The sequence below is a fragment of the Chiloscyllium punctatum genome, chromosome 49, assembly GCF_047496795.1.
Source record: "Chiloscyllium punctatum isolate Juve2018m chromosome 49, sChiPun1.3, whole genome shotgun sequence".
In the NCBI taxonomy this organism is placed as follows: Eukaryota; Metazoa; Chordata; class Chondrichthyes; order Orectolobiformes; family Hemiscylliidae; genus Chiloscyllium; species Chiloscyllium punctatum.
The window spans coordinates 60,855,996-60,877,886 of NC_092787.1; the positions used below are offsets into that span (position 1 = coordinate 60,855,996).

The 21,891-nt window shown below is 38.2% G+C and overlaps 1 protein-coding gene across 6 annotated transcripts in view; it reads left to right on the plus strand.

Annotated features, from left to right (window-relative positions):
* Positions 1-21,891, plus strand: part of LOC140469243 (regulator of G-protein signaling 3-like) — a 271,500-nt gene that overhangs the window by 194,105 nt on the left and 55,504 nt on the right. Inside the window, exon 1 of one of the 6 annotated variants that reach the window (XM_072565582.1) lies at positions 18,008-18,079. The exons of the other annotated variants lie outside the window; for them this stretch is intronic. The gene's annotated coding sequence lies outside the window, so the exon portion shown is untranslated. Of the gene's footprint in view, positions 1-18,007; positions 18,080-21,891 lie in introns of those variants that run through there. 6 annotated transcript variants of the gene reach the window in all.

The window sequence follows — 21,891 nt, forward strand, 5'->3', positions numbered from 1 at the left end:
GTTCTATTCTCTAGAAATAAGTAAAGAAATAAGGAAGAAGATGGAGGTCTTTGAAATGTGACTGGGGCGACATATTCTTAAAATTTCATACTCAGTCCATAAGATAAGTGAAAAGCAAAAATTATTCTGAAAAAACAACATCCAGTAAAGAAACTATTTTGGTAATTTGATCAGAGCTCAAAAGCCACAGAAATAATTTGTGAGGGCAAAATAGAGGCAGCAAAAAGAGGGGTCGATATTGGTGTAATTGATTAATGGATATCAGAGTGGTTGCAGATGAGCTACACTGAATATCCAAAGATGATTTGAGAGAGGCTTTTTTTCACTGGAGCATAGGAGGTTGAGGGGTGGCTTTATAGAGGTTTATAAAATCATGAGGGGTATAGACAAGGTGAATTACAGGTGCCTTTACACTAGAATGGGGGACATCAAGACTAAGGGGCATATGTTTAAAGTGAAAGGAGAAGACTTAAAAAGAAGACATATGGGGCAATTTTCTTTTAACACAGTAGTTTGTGTGTGAATGAACCTCCAAAGGAAGTGGTGGGATGTGGGTACAGTTACAACATTTAAAAGACATTTAGATAAATACATGAATAAGAAATGTTGGGAGGAGTGTGGGCCAAACACAGGCAGATGGGACTAGTTCAGTTTGGGATTATGGTCGGCATAGACTGGTTGGACCGAAGGGTCTGTTTCTGTGCTGTATGACTCTTTGACATACCTTGACAGCAAATTTCCTGACACCATTAGCTGCTGTCAACAGTTACTACTCCAAAGATACCTTATGGTCTATGTGCGTGCATTTAATAGACTTCAAATGAGATGAGCGATTAGAATACAGTAAATTGTTTGCTTAGATTGTATATGTGTTGTGGACTCCGAACAAAATTAATTGTCAGCTGTTCTTGAATATTACTTGTAAATTACACTACTTCTGGAGTTAACATAGGGAGGCTGTCTTATACAAGACTATAAAATCCATAGACTGCAAGTTGTGCTTTCTTTAAAATAGTAAAGCATGCAAGATGATTAGATGTTTTGGGTTCTATGCTTTCCATGTATCTTCATACCCTGAGCAGAACTACCATTTTAGATTTTGCTTATTGCTTGAACTGGAAGCTGATATCTATTTTGATATTTCTATGGCTGGACTTCGACAATATGAAGAATACACAGTCTATCAAGTACATATATCCATGTTGTAATGCGATCTGTAGTTTCAAAGTTTATATTTTTGGGACCGAGCCTAATTTGGCAATCTCAGATTCGAAGGGAACTTTTACTGAAACTGAGATTGGAAACCAACATTTTTGGGGAGACTAAAACTGATTGAAACTATATAGTGCATGTGTGAGACCCTAAATGGTGACACTGGTGTAGGACAGACAGGCTGAAGAATACAGAGGTTGCATTGAGAAGCTATGGGCAGGCAATTAAACAGCTGCTGAGGAGGTTTTTGTTAATTGAAGATAATGTTGATGGATCTACACCATCTGGACCATCATAAATAAGGTTGGGGATGTTCTGCAGATGTGTGTTATTTTTTGTTCATTGTATACTGCTGTCAGCTGGAGATCTAGCTAGAATCTTAAAGAAGAGGAGATTAAATTCTTCATGAGAATGGCAAAAGTTTGGATGACATCATGGATAAGACTGATTACATATGAACTGCAAAGCCAGTTCATATGATGTGACTGTATCTGCCATTTAATATGTAATTTATACTTCATAACTCACTGTATTTTGCCTGTCAATTCATGTTTATTGGTTGTTGATCCTTGATGTGTCTCGTATATGACTACTCAAGATGTTTAATGTTTATTTTTGATTCTTATATGACGTTTCTTTTGTTTTACACCGTGGACTCTAGTTGCTTCATTCTTTCAGTAAATAGCTGTGATTTTTGGACTTCACCTTTTTGTTTCAAAATTAAATGGGTTACTGGTCTCAAAAGATCAAAATACTGTAAGAAATGAATTGCTATCACAATGTCATAGTCGTGTATTTAACATTTTGTTTACATGTGTATGCCACTATCAAAGATAACCCAGATGCCTTATATTCTGCAGTGAGTAACATCTAGTGACCTATAAAGTTGGAATAGGTTTCGTTGCTGTTGTTCATAAGTAACTTGTCTTATTTCATGGTCTGGAAATCACATCAGATATAGGTTCCAAATCCCATGTTCCCATATTTGGTGACTTGAATTCTACAACAATCCATCTGTATCACATCATAAATCTGTAATGGAAAATCAGCAGGCAGTTGAGGAAAACAGCAGATGTTTTCTGACCGGCTTGAAAGGATACTGGAGCGGGAGGGGGAGGATCCAGTTGTTGTGTTCCACACTGGGACTAACAACATAGGCAGGTGTAGGATGGGGACCTGTTTGGGGATTATCGAGGAACACAATTAAGGAACAGGTTGTCAAGAGTCATAATCTCCGGATTACTACCCAAATATAATGTGCAAATTGGCTTAAGGACAAGAAAATTAGGGAAGTAAACACATGGCTCAGGGAATAGTGTGGGAAAGAGGGATTCGCATTTCATGGGGCTTTTGCATCAGTTTTGGAACCAGGGGGATCTGTACCACCAATGGGATGGTGTCCATCTGAATCGATCTGGAACCAGTGTTCTAGCGAAAAGGAAAAATAGTATGTTCACTAGGACTTTAAACTTGAGTCGGGGAGAAAGGAAAGGGAAAGCAACTTAAGCAGCAGATTAGCATGTATGCATTAGGGTTGAAGTTCAAGGCAGACTGTGAAAGGAACAAAATGAAGGATAACTCAGGAGATATTAGAGAGAGTGTGAATCATGACGGTAAGAAAGCTAGCATAAAGGCACTTTACCTGAATGCTCGTAGCATTTGTAATAAGGTTGATGCATTAACGGCACAGATCGTCATGAATGAATATGATTTGAGAGCCATTACGGAGACAGTGTTGCAGAATGGCCATGACTGGGAATTAAATATCGGAAGGACAGACAGCAATGTAGGGGCGGTGGTGTACTTTGGATATTCAAGGATGACATTGTAGCGGTGCTGAGAGATGATATAGGTTCTTTGGAGCATGAGGTTGAATCCATTTGGGTAGAAATTAGGAATTCCAAGCAGTCGTCACTGACTGACAGGCATAGTCTATAGGATGCCAAATAATAACATCACATTGTGGCGGGCAGTAATCAAGGCAGTAACTAATGACTGCAAAAATGTTTCGGCTGTTATCATGGGGGATTTTAATCTGCATGTAGATTGGTTGAAACAGGTCAGTCAGGGTAGCCTTGAAAAAGAGTTCATTGAGTTAGCTGTGAGAGTTTTCTTGAACAGTATGTAGTGGAACCGGCATGGGAACAAGTTATCCTAGATCTGGTCCTGTGTAATGAGACAGGAATAATTAGTGACTTCATAGTTAAGGATTCTCTTGGAAGGAGTGATCACAGTATGATTGAATTTAAAACACAGCTGGATAGTGTGAAGATAAAATCCAATACCAGGGTCCTGTGCTTGAATAAGGGGGACTATGATAGAATGAGGGAAGACCTGGCTAAAGTAGACTGGAAACAGACTTTATGGTGCAACAGTTGATGAGCAGTGAAGGTCCTTCAAATAAATTTTTCAAAGTGCTCAACAAAAGTATATTCCAGTGACAAAGAAGGACTGTAAGAGGAGGGGTAATCTGCCATTGGTGTCTAAGGAAATAGGCAGGCTATCAAAGAAAAAGAGAACGCATACAAAGTGGCCAAAAACAGCAGGAATCTAGAAGATTGGGAAAACTTTAAAGGTCAACCGAAAGCCACAAGAAGAGCTATAAAGAAAAGTATGAGGAAAAAAAACTAGTACAGAATATAAAGACAGATAGCAAAATTTTCTTTAAATATATAAAATGAAGAAGAGTGGCTAAAATAAATGTTGGTCCTTTAGAGGATGAGAAGGGGCAGTTAGTTATGGGATATGATAAAATTGGTGAGGCGTTGAACAGATACTTGGCATCGGTCTTCATAGTGTAGGATACTATTAACACACTGGTAAGTGATGAAGAGACTAAGGTAGATGAGGACCTGGAAACAATTTTTACGATGGAAGAGTTCATGTTGGGTAAGGTAATGGAGCTAAGGATAGATAAGTCTCCTGGCCCTGATGGAATGCATTCCAGGGTACTAAAAGAGATGGCAGGAGAAATAGCAGGTAATTCTATAAAATTAGCTGGACTTTGGGGCAGTCCCAGCAGATTGGAAAATAGCAAATGTGATGTCACTGTTTAAAAAGAGAAGTAGACAAAAGATGGGGAATTATAGACTAGTGAGCTTAACCTCTGTACTAGGGAAGATGCTTGAGTCTATTATCAAGGAAGAAATAGCAGGGCATCTTGAAATAAATTTTCCCATCGTACAGACACAGCATGGGTTCATGAAGGGCAGGTCATGCTTCACAAATCATTTGGAATTCTATGAAGACATTCAAGCAAGGTGAACAACGGGGACGCACTGGATGTGGTGTACCTAGATTTCCAAAAGGCCTTTGACAAGGTGCCGCACATGCTGCTGCATAAGATAAGGATGCACAATTTTAGGGGTAGAGTATTAGTGTAAATAGAGGATTGGTTGACTGACAGGAAGCAAAGAGTGTGGATAAACGGCTGCTATTCTGACTGGCAATCAGTGACTAGTGGCCTCAGGGATCGGTGTTGGGACCACAATTATTTACAATTTATTTAGATGATTTGGAGTTGTGGACCACGTGTACAGTGTCAAAATTTGCCGATGACGCAGAGAGCAGCAGAGCAAAGTGTGCAGAGGACTATGAAACTCTGCAGAGCAGTATAGGTACATTGAGTGAGTGGGCAAATGTCTGGCAGATGGAATACAATGTTAGTAAATGTGAAGTCATCCATACTGGTAGGAGTAACTTCAAAATATATTATTACTTGAATGGTAAAACGTTCCAGCATGCTGATTTGCAGAGAGACCTTGCTGTTCTTGTGCATGAACCGCAGAAGGTTGGTCTGCAGGTACAACAAGTAATTAGGAAGGCAAATAGAATTTTGTCCTTCATTGCTAAAGGTTGAGTTTAAATGCAGAGAGGTAATGTTACAGCTGTACAAGGTGCTGGTGAGGCCACACCTGGAGTAGTGTTTGTAGATTTGGTCTCCTTGCTTCAGAAAGGATGTGTACTTGCCAGTACACTGGAGGGGTTGCAGAGGAGGTTCACTAGGTTGATTCCGGAGTTGAGGGGAGAGACTGAGTACATTAGGATTATATTCATTGGAATTCAGAAAAATGAGGGGCGACCTTATAGAAACATATAAAATTATGAAGGGATTTGATAAAATAGAAATAGATAGGATGTTTCCACTGCTGGATGAGACTAAGACAAGAGGGCATGGCCTCAAGATTAGAGGAAGCAGGTTGAGAGCTGAACTGAAAACTAATTTTTCCACCCAGAGGGTTGTTAATCTATGGAATTCCTTGCCCAGTGAAGTAGTTGGCATTACTTCAGTAATCACTTTTAAAGCTAAGATAGATACTTTTAAAAAAAAATAAAGGAATTAAGGTATACGGTGAGACCGTGGGTAAGTGGAGCTGAGTCCACGAAAAGTTTAGCCATGATCTCGGTGAGTGGCGGAGTAGGCTCGAAGGTCCGGACAGCCTATCCCTGCTCCTTGTTCTGATGTTCTTCTGAGGTTGCATTTAGTCTGCCTCCTTTCTTGGAGCTTCCTTTTTGATTTTTAATTGCTCTCCAAACCAAATGACAGCAATGTGTAAACATTTTCTAAGTTAGAAGTTCTGAAACATGTTTGATGTGTATAAGATTAAAGGGCATGAGTAGGGTGAATAGAGAGCAGCTGTTTCCTTTGGTTGAGAAGGGGGACATTGTTTTAGGATAAGGGCAGGAGATTCAGAGGGGATTTGAGAAAAAGAACATGTTGGGTGTTGGAAATGTTGAAAGCACTGCCTGGGAAGGTATGGAGGCCAGAAACCTTACAACATTTAAAACTATATTTGAATGAGAGCTTGAAATATAATAACACACCAAGAACATGGGGTAAAGTGCAGGAAATTGGGATTAACAGTGGTAATTATGTCAGTGCAGACTCAATCTGCTAAAGGGCTTTTTCTGCACTATATAACTCCATTAGGATTAGTCTGAGTTGAGGTCAGGCAGTAGCAGGTCAGAGAGATATCTGAATTAAATCTTTCCCCGTCTGCAGCCAACTTGATTTATAGTCCTCCAGCTAGCATCGATAAACGTAACAGAAGTCACACCTACTGCGTGCATTCCTGGCAAGTCTTTCCCCTGGCAGTGGGTGCAGCCAAAGGTTGCCCTGCGCAAGAATTCATTGCCCCTGCACTCTTTCTACTCTCCCACCCAAACTCTCCAACTCATAATGGTGGCCTGGCTGCTCTCCTTTATCTTTTAATTTTTTTTTTAAAAGGAAATTGTTAATTTAACACTTTAATTTTGAACACCTTCCTCATTTACTTGCCATTTCATCACAGATGCATTATCCGTGGTTAAACAAGAAAATGAAAGTTAATATCAATCTCAATGCAATCACATCTAATTCTTTGAAGATTAATGATAGGTCAGGCGTTGAACTGATTTTAAAAGCTGGCAAAGTGGGACTGGAAGAATTGATGAAGAGGATGAAATTAGAGTATGAGGAAAAGAAACTAGCTATATAAAAACACATAGCAATAGTTTTATAATTATTTCTTAAAACATAACTATAGCAAGTTCGAGTCGGTGAGTGAGTTTAGGGAATTCGTAATGTAAACAAGATGCAGGATCTTATAGTGCCCTGAATGACATAGGTAATCAAGAAAATGTGACGAGAAATCTGGGACAATCACCGTAGAAGTTCAGTGAGACCTTTCTCAAAGTCAGGAACATGAAATCGCTTTTTGCAATATTGTTCTGAACTTTGATATGCGATTCTCAATAGTGGGTGCCTATTGTTTGTCATCAGTCTCATCAACTCAAAATATCACCTCTAGTACACAGGTTCTTATTCTACTACAACCTGGATGCTGAGAATTCCTGATATGAAAGTCAGAGTGAGTACTGAGTGACTCACCACTTGCTCCTCCAGACTGCCATCCACCTGGCAGCACATCTCAGGGTAAGCTTAAGGAATGTGGCATCATGCACCCCACATCCATGGATGCTTGCATCAGACACATGTCTGCCTTGGTGCATCATCATGGCACATGTCTGATCTACTTGCGGTATCCTTCTGCACTGTAGTGCTGTACTTTGTGGTGCACTGGCAACTGTTATTACAATACTGATGCCAGGGCACTCTGCATGCAGGTGCAAGCACCAAGCTCACTGGACCAGGGTGCATCTCAGGCCTGCTCACTTTCCTCCTTAGTGCTTGCTCACTTGGCATCTACCTGGATGCTCACAGCATCACTGCCATGGCCTGCTTTGCCTTGCATTGCAGTGCTGCCTCTGGCACAGCTTAAAGGCTCGCCTTGCTACTTTGCATCGACACACAGCCAGTCCGCTGGTCATGCCTGTTAACAGTCATCAGCATTGTTCCCTCTAATTTCTAACCAGCTGAACAGGTTTCCAAAATCAGTATTTGGTGTGCTGATACTGATCACATGCACAGAACATTTAAGTGGCACATTTGCATACAATCTCTCACCTACAGCTTGTGTTACAAACACATGTATGTGCTTCAACCCATTGGCCATTTCTCAAAGTCAGAGGGGGAGTAGCCTGAAATGTAGCCGATGGGCACTGTTGGCAGTTAGGGAGTCCTGGTTTAGTCTGCCAAGGACAGCATCCATGCACAGCCTGGACCCTTGGCCACATTCAGTCACCCTGTTTGGGGTAGTCATGCTCAGGGGCAGTAGCTCAATACAGCACAGGGAATGGGCCACAGTCAGTCCTGCAGTGTACCCAATACAGGGATTAGCAATAAGTCAGTCAAGGTGCTGCATAGAGATCAGTCAGGGGTATGGTCGGCCTTCAATCAGGGCCATGCTTCCAAATTGATCAATGGAGTGGTGTTGTTGACTAGATCAGCCCTGACAGGGAAGCAAACAGTGAATTGCTTGGATTATTTGGACTTTTTCTGTATTGTCTATTCAATGAAATTGCTACTTTGTTGTTATGCACAATGTTGGGCCAAACATTACGCAAAATTAAATGAATCAGTTCTGCTTACCCTTAATCCATATCTCTGCATTCCTTGCATATTGGTATGCTTATCTAAAAGTCCCTTAAACACCTCTTTCATATTTGCCTCCATAACTATCCCAGACAGTGTGTTCTAGACGCCAAATATTTGTACAGAGCATAGTATATTCATTTGATTTCTTTGTTGATCATACAGAAAGGGAACAGAAGTTTATTTAATAATTGATTTATCATTAGGTATTGCAAAGCAAATTTCAGTTAATACTAATTATTTAAGATGCTAAGGGAGCATTTATAAATTAAAGCTTAAAAATTATAAGTGATTACTTCATAAAAGACAATTTGTGGAAATTTATAAGCAACTGTCAAATAGGAGCACTGTCAAAATGAGCAGTAGAGTAGAATGAACAAGATGATCATAACGATGTTGAGATCATCTTGCCGTAACATCCATCCCTTTCCTCAAGCAGCATGGCAATGTTCTCACCTGGCAGCAGTCAGTTCCCAATTGACACTCTTTATTGCTTCTTAAAAAAACTTGTTAGCAGCCAGACTCGACACAGGTTGTGGCGTTACTAAGTGTGCCAAATAAGGTAGTGATTCAGAAAACTCACCATGGAAATCAGTATTGATACTTGGCAGGTTCAGCTTGCTGTTTGCTCCAAATGACCTCAATGTTTCCCACTACCAAGAAGCAAAGCAGTGATCCACATGCACCCTCTTTCAGGGAGCCATTGTTGCCACCTTGGCATATATGCAATGCACAGCATTAGGCCCTTCAATATTGCATGTGTGAAGCAGGGCATATTGGCAACTAGCAGTATAAAGCTGCATCTGTACAGTAGTTGCACAGGGAAAGGCTGTATCATGCTGCCCATCAGAGCTGCTCCCTTGATGTCTGGGCACACACTTGCCTGGTGCCCATCAGTATCTCCAAAATGCAAACCATGCCCTGCCGTGTCTTGGGCTGGCAGTCTATGCTATTACACAATCAGGCATGCGATAATGCTATGCAGTAGTGCAGAGTCGAGGGCACCTCCATTATCTCATATATAAGCGAGCAACGTCATGCTACTACCTGTGTCACGTGGTGGCAGTATTTGTGTCAAACTCAATTTGCAAACACGTCAAGCAGCGAGAAAGCCTGAAAGTCTTCAGGGATTGGTTGCACCCCACTCTAAGGAGGCTCCTATCAGTCCAGGGGATCCAGAGTGGTTAGTCAAGGGCAGCCTCCAGTACCATCCCAGGTATTGGCCAAGGGCAGGTGTCCAGTCAGGGTGGCTTTATACAGTGAATTGGTGCCGATATGCCCTTTTTCTATGTAGGTGGCTGGTCGAGAGGGAGGTCTGCCACACTCAGGGTCTGAGTAGGTGGCAGCTGAGGCTGGTTGGTCAAGTCACCTGAGAGGTAGGCCACACTCTTCCCTTCATCCCAGTTCACATAAGAAAAGGAGAAGTGGGTGTGGGGATTAGTGAACAAAGAATAAAGAAAATTACAGCTCAGGAACAGGCCCTCCAGCCCTCTAAGCCTGCACCGATCCAGATCCTCTATCTAAACCTGTCACCTAATTTCTAAGAGGAGAAAGTCTGGACTGCAGATGCTGGAGATCAGAGCTGAAAATGTGTTGCTGGAAAAGCGCAGCAGGAATCAAGGATTCCTGAAGAAGGGCTTATGCCTGAAACATCGATTCTCCTGCTCCTTGGATGCTGCCTGACCACCTGCACTTTTCCAGCAACACATTTTCAGCCTAATTTCTAAGGGTCTGTATACCTTTGCTCCCTGCCCATTTATGTGTCTGTCCAGACACATCTTCAATGACGCTGCAATGCCTGCTTCTACCACCTCCGCTGGAAATGCATTCATGACACCCACCACTCTCTCCATGAAGAACATTCCACGCATACCTCCCCTAAACTTTTCCCCTCTCGCTTTGAACTCATGAACCCTCGTAATTGAGTCCCCCACTCTGGGGGGGAGAAAGGTATGTGAGGCAGATGTAGGTTCATTTACCCAGCTTGGGTAATGACCTGTGAAGGTACGAAGCCTGGGTGTTAGTGGTATGGGCACTTGGGGGTGGAGAGGTACTGTTCAGGGTCAGACCGACATGTCAACACTGAGGTAGAAAGCTGATGACTCATTAAAGTAATGACTCATTAATCTGACTAAAGAGTTGATCTTGGACTTTTGCAATCATAAAATATGCTAGAAGTTCCTACCAGGGAATTGTAGCCCATGTGATTTTCTATCTCTTTGCATGCAAGATAACAGACAAAGCTGAGTGATTTCCCGATACGTACTGATATCAGAAGCAGAAATTCTACTCCAACCTACTTTCAGACAGGAATGTAAAACCAGGAACTGCTGATGACAGGGTTTCCTGATAGTGCAAAATGTGCTAAAGATTGGGTCAGCAGAGACGGCTGGTGAATACGGGCTAGGCCGTTTTTCTTTTGATCTGGGCAGGTAATTTACACTATTTCCAAGCTTTAAATTCTTTGGTAAGGAGTTATTAATTGCAATTAACCTTTTAAAATTAAATTCAAAACCACTTCAGGAGTATGTTTTGTAATGTAATCCTTTTGTCATTATAAAATGCATGCCCTCCTACCTAATGCCACTGGAACCTGCTGAGTTTCTCTTTAAATTACTATAAATTAAATGCAGAATTAATTCAAGAAAAACAGTTTTCATTTTTATATCCTATCTTTTACTTAGAAACATTGGGATTTGTCTTTGCAATAGAACAAAATGGACAAAAGTAAATGGTGACTCATTTTGCATTCTGCCTGACGTTCTTTTTCATTGTTTTGGTAACACTAGACTTTTGCCTTAAACATCTGCTACTTTATGTTTGAGGGTACGAGCAGCAAAATAGACTTTGCTGTAAAGGGAAAAATCAATCCTTATGAATTATAGTCTATGACAGCAATATGACTTATCCTGCAGTATGTAGCCAAACTCATTTCTTATAAACAGAAAGCAATGCCACAAAACAACTGCAGAGAAGGTTAAAGAGTCAAACAGTAACCTGACAGAATTAGAATTTTCAGTTATTTTGGCCTTGTGTTTATGAAGTGTGGTGCATGAAAGTAAAAATAGACCATGTTTCTCTGCACCAAGAGCTGATTATTGTCTGCACTCCCCAGTACAATAGCATTACTAAAGAAACTTGACTCAGAGGAATTAAAAAGCTGTATAAATGGCTGGTAAGTTCCATCAGAAGTTGCATATAATGCAGATGAAACTAACGGTAGGTCCGGGTGTTCTATGTTGAGTCATTGGATTTAGTATATGCAGAGTATTGTTAATCCAGAAATAATTTAATATTTTAGTTCTGTATTGACTTCGATTATATGTGGAATGGAACCGTATATTTTTTTGACCATAGGAAGACTACATTTGTGTTTAAAAGTTATAATTCTTGACATTTCTTGAACTTTATCTCCTATTTGTAGATTTGACCTACGTAGTTTAATGAAAGTTATTTATTTATAATCTGTATGATGATGGAAGTGATTAACTCTATACAATAAAAAACTTCAAAGTGTGATGTCTATGAAAGAGAAACTCAATGTCCAATAGAGTATTATAATTTGTATGTTAGGAAAACAACAATTTGTTAGGCTCGTAGTGAGAAGTAAATGGTTTCAAAAAATGCTGACCTTAAATTTTCAGCCTTGCTTCTTTATTTCTGCAGATGAATTCCAGCCAATGACATCACTAGTTTTTCAGCTAGACTCCAGTATCGGTTTAAAGGGTCATTTCTCTGAACAAGCAAACATATTTTCTCATTATTTCACAGAAATTTTCCTAATACTGTCAGAAAAACAGCAGTACATTTTTTTCTGAAATGACAGGTTGAACCAATTAATAGAAACACTGATTTAAATATTGGTAAACAAAACAGTTTTTCAATAATAAATTTCTTGGGTTTATTACACTAAATTTTACAGTACCATCCTGTATACCTCTGCACTACATCTGAATACCCTGCATTCACTTATTCTCCTTAATATCTTAAAATTACTTCCAGATCAATGATAAATGGTATCACATTACACCATAAAATTGTAGTTGTAACATTGCTAACTATAATAGATGATATTCTTGATGCGTTATTATATCCTCTGGATATAACATCTTTAGAAGTACAGCATAAGAATGCTTGCAAAAATTCAGTATGTATTTTAATACAGTCAACTCTATCAAATCGCCAGGTGCATTGTTATCCATAAGTCTATTATAAATGATATGATAGAGCATTTGCAAGATAGTGACAAAATTGGATAGTCAGCATGGAATTATAAAGGGGAAGTTGTGCTGGAAAAATCTGCTGGAAATATTTAAGGATATAACTACTAGAGTGGAAAAGGGAGAGTCAGCGGATGTGATTTACTTGAATTTTTAGAACACTTTTAATAAGGTCCCACAATGTCAAATTAAAGCACATGGTATTGAAGATTGTGTACTGAAATGGATTGAGAACTGATTGGCAGACAGGGAACAGAGTAGAAGAAATGGGTCTTTTTCCAAGTTACAGGCAGTGACTAGTGGCATACAGCAGGGATTAGTGCCTGCACCCCAACTATTCACAACATATGTTCATAGATTTAGATGAGAAAACCACATGTCATATTTGTAAGTTTGCAGATGACACACAGCTGGGTGGGAGAGTACACTGTAAGGAGGATGCAGAGAAAGTACAGTGTCATATGGACAAGTTAAGTAAGTAGACAAATCTATTGCTGATGTAGTAAAATGTTGATAAATGTGAGTTGTCCATTTAGTAGCACAAACAGACATTAGTATTTGAGTTAGATAGATTGGGAAAGCAGGAGGTACACCAGTCACTGAAAGTAATCACATAGATGCAGCGGGCAGTGAAGAAGTCAAATGGTCTGTTGGCCTTCATGGTGAGAGGATTCAACAGTTTCCAGTTGCCTGCCATTTCATCAAACTACCGTGCTCCCTGGTCAAAATTTCCATCTCTGACCTGCTGCAGTGCTCCACTGTGGCTCAGCGCAAGTTGGAAAAACAACATCTCCATTTCCAATTGCAATAACAGGACAACTAATGTAACAATCTCTGAAGCTACTGTAGGAAAGAAATTGAATTTGACAAAGGCTGAAATGGTTTGATGAGATTGGAGCAAATTGGAGTTATTGTGTAGCATTAGGTGTATTAATTCTGTGATTTTAAATTTCAAGTGGTATTAAAAATCAGTTTAAACGGCGTAAGCATAAATTGAGGACTTCTCCACAAATTATTTGCTTTGTGTTCAAACATTATAACAGAAACTAGCAAGTTAATTTTACAGTAAGCTTTTCATTAGGTCAGTAATCTTGCTAATAAATATATCCTCTGCTCTAATTTTGAGAATTCTTCAATAGAATTGAAGTATTCCGTAAACATTCAACTTTAAAATTAAAATGGGAAATGCTAGAGCATGCTCAGCAGGTGACACAGCATACGTAAAGCAAGAAACAGGGCTAATATTTCAAGTTTTTTTTATTGCTATGCTTTTCAATAATTTGTTTTTATTTCAAATTTCCAACTTAGTATTAGGTTTTATTTTCATTTTTTTTATTTATAATAGTATGCCTTATGTGATTTTTAATGTAAAATTTATGGTTAAGAGCTGGTTATTTAAATATTTATTTATTTCACAAAGCTTCCAAGTAATTCCTTGTTTTTCATTTTTTGGCAATCAGTTTATACTCATCTGTTTCCCTGTTCCCCAAATCTATAGCATGGTGGACTTCATAATTTTAGTCAGAATTCAAGTACATTGTAGTCATCTAAGAAAGTGTGTGTATTAAATGAAAAGAATGGTTTAAGTGATTAGGAGTAAGGACCAGTAGATTGTGAAAGGTATTTCAGTTGTTGGCCCATCTACTTGTATTTATGTAATTCCATTCATAATGGACCTTTATGTTTGCCAAATATATAATGTTTTCAAAGAAAAATAGAAAATTATCTTATCCGTCAGTATGCAGCTTCACTTCACTATTTGTTCATAGTAGCATGGTTCTTTTGCCTGCCAATAGACAATAATAACTGACTAAACCCTTAATGTTTTAAATCATAAGAACATGGTGGCATACACAAAAATGTCAGCATGTTGGGGAACTAACTGAAAAATAAACTCACTGCAGTGTATTTAAAGGGAAACGTTCTGAGGAGAAAGCTGACTGCATGTTGTAGTCAAATTGCATTGCACACTATGAATTTTATTTGCTTTTTCAGGATTCTGTTGCAACTGAGATTGGAGGACACATTGTTTCCTTTTCTAGCCCCACTCCTCCATTTTTATAAAAATGAATAAGAAATGTTTGAAGGGATATGGGGCAAGCATAGGCAGGTGGGCTAGTTTAGTTTGGGATTATGGTCGGCATGGATTGGATGGACTGAAGAGTCTCTTTCTATGTTGTATGACTCTGATTCTGTGGTTCTATAAATGATGATTCAACCAGGTTAGTGGTATAACAAGTTACACAAGTCTCAAGTTTTGTCAGGTTCAGTATTAATAAAAAGTCAGCCAAGTTTCTTTAGTCAACAAGTAATTAATGGCTCATTACGAAGTAACACTCATTTGAAGTTCAATAGATTATTGACTAGCAGTTTGGATTGTGTAACTATCTATTCTTTTTACTATTAAAAAAAATGTAGTAATGGTCCAGGGTTTCCTTCTCCACAGTGGAGTATGATGTTGATTTAACATTTTAGAGAAATATCCCACGAGCCTCTCGATCTTCTTGAACCAGAAATATCTATTTTCAGATCACCTGCATCAATTGTTACCTTGAAGGACTTAGTGAAATTGTGGCAGCCAGCACTGCATTGTTGATTAAAATGGGTTGCAATTTCTCAAAAGATTCCTGGCATTCCTGTGACTAATTGCTGTGGTTTTCTATTGTAACAAGTCAACTGTAATGTAGTTTGATACAAACTTGAGGTAGAAACCCCACATCCCCCCCAAAAAATCAGGATTTCTAGTTTGGTCTTGGGGCAGGGAACTACATCAATACTTGTAATCATGCTGCTCTTCATGGCACATGTTCCTGATCCATTATATGCCTTAGGTAGGTTACCTGTGCTTTTGCAAACTCGCTTTTGGCAAGATTTACCTGTTACCAATTGATAATTGTAATTTTTAAAAAAGGGTTCCACCTGATCCACGTGTTCCCAGTACAGCTACACAGTTGGGAACACCACTACTTAGTTCTCTATTCTCTGGAAAGTGCCCAAAGTATTTTTTTTGCCTAAATAGCATAACTTAACATTGTCATGTGGCTTTCCAAAATGTGTTCGATTTCTGTTTTCACATTGACTTGTTTTTCAAGACCTAGACGATAAAGATGCTTGCTGTTTTATGGAAGGGGATATTCCTATATCCATAATATGAATAGCTAAATTGGTGCAATATGATTTGTACCTACGACATTCATTAAAAGCTTTGAGTAGCCTTGTTAGATCTGCTTACAGTTCTGCAACTAAATGAGAGAGCATGGTCTCTAAACTGACTAATAATTTGTCTAAGTTAGGTAACTTAGAAGGTTCAATTTTAGAAATATCCAGGCTTCCCTCTGCCTCATACTTGCTATCCCTATAATTTTCCACTGTCCTCACTGTCTGGTAAGCCTGTGCTCATTTATCCTCCTCCCAGTGATTGTATTGTTTTGCTATGTTGATGTGACACAGACAGCTCTTGTATTGGCAGTCTGGTACATCAATCAAATAATTCACCTCACCAATTCTCTTGACTTTTCTGTAATCTGAGGTACATTACAAGCTCTTGCGAGCTGTTCCCAGAACATGCTCATGTAATCTAACAGAGATATGTCCATTTTATTCATGAAATCTTCCTCTATTAGGTTCAAAGGACTTCTTACCTTGCATAAGCTATTTTAAAGTAATCAAAACAGGTGAGTGAATCCTGGATAACAAACAAGAGAATCCCCAGCTCTTTGTCCCAGTAATTGGAACCTTCAGGCAGTATGTCCTGATTGTTGTCTAGAGATTATGGTGACACCATTCTAAAGCTCTTTATGACTGGAGATGATAGGTTCTTTTAAAAGCCCGTTTTGTAAATGCTTATTTTAAAAGCTCAATCTATAGTTAGATGACTCTTTAAAAGAGTTAGTCTTTTATTTAGATCACCTGTCCACAACAATTCTAATGAAATTATTTTAAATGTAATAGATTTTTGAAATGTATAAACTGAAAGATTACAATCAATGTTATGAAAAATGGAACTTGCTTACTCGATTTATTTTCTTCTTTAGTAATGGGTCTTAAATTTTTTTATAGCGTTGTCCCATATGATGATGAATAATACTACAAATATTATCACCACCTGTATTTACAAGTCAGAGATTACTGTAGACAAATTACTACAAGTCAATTAGTATAATTGTTATAAATTAATAAATCATGTGAGGTACTTTATCATGAAAGTCACTTTAACATATTGAAGATATAGCTAACTGTCTATTAAATGTATTGCTAGTAGTCGAATGACCTTGAAAACTAATCATTTTAGAACTTGAATTACCAAACATTGGCTTTTGAAGAAAGGCTAAAGAACAAATTTCAAAAGCTTTAATGATATTAGGATGATGTTGAGTGATATTTGTTGAGAAGGTTGGTGTCTGTGTTTGCGTGCGGAAGACTACCATCCAAGATTGAGTAGAGGTTAATACACTTAGGTCAGAGAGATTGCATTGATGGAGAGAGAAAATGCATTACAATGTAATGTTGCATCAATTTGTAAAGAAAAGAAATCTGATTGCATTTTGAAACCAGCTAATTACTTCATCTGTATTATATTGAAAATAGAAAAGGTCAAGGCTAATGGCTTCCATCAAGACACAGAAGTTCTGATGTTAGAAAGCATGAAAGAAAAATACAAATTGAGAGGAAGAATGATAGGCAGTTTTTTCCTTATTTTGATTTTTTTTTAAAACAAACAAAACCTCTGAGGAAAACAAAGAAAGCAAGGATAAGCGGAGGCATACTGCTTAAAGCTGAAGTGGTTGCTTGCCTAGTTGGATGAGGAAGCTGCAGTAATATCCATTATTCAAGCATAGCATATCTAATAAATCTTAACTTTTAAATCTTTAATTAGTTGGTTTGATGGTGATGTTTCCATCATTTTTGTTAACGTTTGTCCTGAAGTCACTCTGAGGAATACAAGTGCAAAAAGTGCAATTCTTCTTTCTGTAACGTTATTAAACGTGTAACCTCTTTTTGAAATAAATGCATTAACGCATCAGTTAAATTAACTGAGCTTTCAATGCATGTTGTAAATGTTTATACAGGGATGACCCAAGGCATAATCTCAAAGTAATTGTTATTGTTAGGAATTGAAAAATCTATTGCTATCATCTCAGGGATATTTACTATTTAGTACATAAAATGGAAAAAAATGACTTGATATTGGTCACATTTTAGTAAATGAAGATTGAACTAAACAGCACTTAATTATTTATAAATCATTATGACTTTCTCAGAAAGCAATTTCTTTTGGGACTGGCTTAACAGTCAGGGCTAATATTAGATAAATGTGGCACATAAAGAGGTGTGAAAAATGTCTTGGGGAGTGACTGTGTTTCATAGGCAGCTTCTAGCTTTACATATTGACATGTAATTTGATAAATGGCTGGCGATCTGACAGACCCGGAAGCATTGCCTTGAAGCGGTTACTGATGTGTTGGTATGTTACTGCTTATCTCCTCCCTTCAGTCATTGTTATTATTTATCCTTATGTACACATCAGAGTAGTGGGTTGTTAATTTTTCACAATGGAAAACGGTTAACTGCATTGTCACAGGGCACCTTGTGAATTTCATTATTTCTGGTCTAGTATGCTTTCATTTCAAGAACACCTCACACTGCTTTGCCTTTCCTGATACATGTTCCTAAGGTATGTACTACTATGCTTTGATGACTTTTAAACTACTGAAGTGAACTTCTTTTCTACTACTTATTTACTATGTGTTTACCTAAGGGTGGTTGTGTATTGCATATTGCCATTTCCAAACCAAATTTAAAAATGCAATGAATATTTAGTTGATTCTTGTTTTTGCTACTCTGTTGACATTGTATGTACAAGTTTTCTGCTTGCAACTAGACTTCTGTCTTTAGATTTCAATCAGCAATTTAATAAGTTAAAAGCAGATTTGGTTATTAGGGATTCTATTTTGTTCAGCCCAGCCTAGTTTTTATATGCATTCAGATTTCTGCTCAAGAGGCAGAGCCAGGTCTTGCTGCATGTCAGAGACAGTGGTTTGGTTTTAAGGGCGGTTCAACTCCAGTAATGGAACATTTTGCCTTCCATCCACAATGTTCCTCAAATAGCTGCCTTTGAAGTTTTTGATGACTAGCCATCAAAACATTTGGTGATTTTTTTTTTGTTGCATTGTTAATTGAAAATACTGATCTTCCATTAATCCATTCAAGTTCTATCAGTTTAATTTCAATGAGATTAATGTGTTGGAAGATGGAAAATTCAGATAAACTTGTAATTTTAATTCTTCTAAAGCATTTAGTTATTCCCAGAGCTAGCCATGTGATAATGAAGGAACAGTTTGCTACCCTTTGCTAACCATAAAAAATTTGTTATTTTTTTGTTTAGAAAGTTATTGAAAACAATTATAGCCTATTTACATTTGTCCAGAATTGCATGAGATATACTGCTGTGCATTTAAGTGGTTTTAGCAGTAACACTTAAATACTTATTAGTGTCAAACAACAAAAAATATTTTGAAATGTTAATCAAATTACATTGGAACTCTATGACTGAAACACTAGATGCTTTTTCTGAAAATTTGTAATCTTTACGTGACTCTCCCTAGAACCAAAACAGACAACAGTTGACTCGATTACACTATGAACGATTTGAATTTTGTTAAGCTGCGGTTATCTAGCAAGTCATTAAAATTGAAAACTAGACATGTGTTTCTATGCTTAATGTTTTCAGAGCAATGATATTGTTTCAAAGTTAACATATGCAATGTACATTTCCTATTTGCATGTGTAACACCAATCTTCTAAACCAGCAGCCTCAAAAATATAATATCTTCAGTTGAGTTTCAGTGCAAGTAAGTAATTGATAGAATGCAAAGGAAAATTAATGTTTATATTTTGCTGCCAACTTGTGACCAGGTAATAAAAAAATGTTATTCACTGAAAAGGGAATAGTCAATTGTCACTCCCGACTTGGAGTTCTTCTCTTAACAATCTATTGATAGATTTCAATATACCTGTGTAACAGTAAAAAGGTACAAAAATAATATGATGAATTAAGTAAAGAAACATAAGTTTCAAATGTCTAAATTATCTCAATTCAACTATCATGCTTTACAACAACCAAACTCTTTACTACTAGCCTGCAAGACTTTGTTTTAGTAATTTTGTTTATTATCCTGTGAATGTAACAAGTCAGTTTATTTCTAATTTCACAATGGTATGACAGCTCTGAGGAAAACTGTACGCTAGCTTTTTTTTAAGAACTTTTGATGTGGACTGGTAAAGTTAAATTGTGTTTGCACAATTCTGATGAATTTTACTAGTGTTCATAAATTTATTTTTAAATAACTAGCCTACTACTTCACAAAAATTGACATTTGAAAATAATAGCAAAATCTTCCAGTTGCTTATAGGATGCCAGATTGAGGAGGGTGCAGCTTTAGCACAGAGACTGTCAGCAGGCTAGTACACTCTAGGCCTCAAGCCCCCAGAGGATATGCATCAAAGTCCTCATGTCACTCGTCTTTACCTTTAGCTAGGTATGTTGTGCAGTACCTAGATATAGTGGTAGGTAAACAGAGAAGACATTTCTTGAGGGCACAAAGGTGACATGAGTATTTATTGTATATATTTCATCTGTACTTCTGTAAATATGCATTCACTTGCAATGTTGTAACATTACGCCATTGGATGTTGACATGGTTGTGTGAAGTAAAAGAATTGTCCATCAGAAGGTACTGCAAGTATTCCATCTTGAACCTTTATAGTATCTTACATCATCAGCAATGTGTGTACCTGAAATTGTTTGGATGACGTAGTGAAGCTTATATCTAGCACTTGAGGATCGCAGTTAATGCTTACAAAATTGATTTCAATGACAGTGACCTTATTTGCTACCATATGCTGGGTTTAAGATCGTGCCATTGCGGACTTTGGACATAATTTATGTGAGTAATGGAAAAAATGTGTCCTGACTATAAAGAGCTTTGGAAATAAAGACCTTTTCCAGAGGTCCTGAGTGGCTTCCAGAAATGATCCATTTATATAATAGTTTAGGGCTGCTGTTAATTTCAATGCAGCAAGCATGATATTGCCTGTCAGTCCTTGCAGTCATATGTGGTTGTCTAGTAGCAGATGTAGAAAACAACATCTTGGGATATGTTGAGAAGCCTTCCACATTGTCCCTCAGCTTCCATGTTACCCATAAACACAAGGCAGTTAGAAGAGTGACAGTTGATTAGCTCCATTGTGTTGTAGGTTTTAGGAAATCTGTGAAGAGAGTATTTTGATGCACAGAGGGATGAGATAAAAAATTAAGAAAAGAAAATTAGAATATGGGAGTAGACTGATCAGAAACATAAAATGATCTATTACAGCTTCTACAGATATATAAAATGGAAAAGATTAGTTCAAGCAAATGTGGTACCATTACAAGTTGAGTCAAGAGAATTTATAATGGGGGATAAGGAAATGGCAGAAAAACCAAATAAATATTTCTGGCAGAATCTTATACGGATCTGAACGAGTATGCTATGGTGAAAATGTGACACAATTGCATAAGCCCAGCATGGCCTATCTTGCTATCAAAAGAAACTCACTGCAACTATTATGCAAGTCATGGTGTCAAGGAAAGATTCTCATTGGGCAGCGTGAGTTCCGTATTAACGGAGATTATTGCTTGTTAATGACCTTATTAACTTTAAATTTCACCTCATTAATATGTAGCTTTAGAGTCATAAAGCAAGGAAATAGGCCCTTCGGCCCAACTCATCCATGCCGACCAGGTTTGGAATTTTGACATAGAGGTCTTTATTTTTATGTATGCAGCACAAGCTATACCATGCATATACAGTAGCAAATTGTTCAGGTTGTAAGTTTACTCACTGAGCTGGTAGATTTGTTCTCAGATGTTTCATCACCATGCTAGATAACATTAGTGAGGCTGCAGTGAAGCGCTGGTGTTCTGTCCAGTTTTCTGTTTGTGTCTTGGTGGGTGATATCATTTCCTGCTCTTTTTCTCAGAGGTTGGTAAGTGGGATCCAAATTGATGTGTTTATTGATGGAGTTCCGGTTTGAATGCCAGGCCTCTAGGAATTCTCATGTGTGTCTCTGTTTAGCCTGTCCTTGGATGGATGTGCTGTCCCAGTCAAAGTGGTGTTCTCCTCGTCTGTACATAAGGCGATTAGATTAGATTACTTACAGTGTGGAAACTTCGGCCCAACAAGTCCACACCGACCCGCCGAAGCGCAACCCACCCATACCCCTACATCTACCCCTTACCTAACACTACGGGCAATTTAGCATGGCCAATTCACCTGACCTGCACATCTTTGGAATGTGGGAGGAAACCGGAGCACCCAGAGGAAACCCACGCAGACACTGGGAGAATGTGCAAACTCCACACAGTCAGTCGCCTGAGGCGGGATATTAGTGATAATGGACCATGCCTTTTGGTGGCTAGTTGGTGTTCGAGTCTCCTGGTGGCTA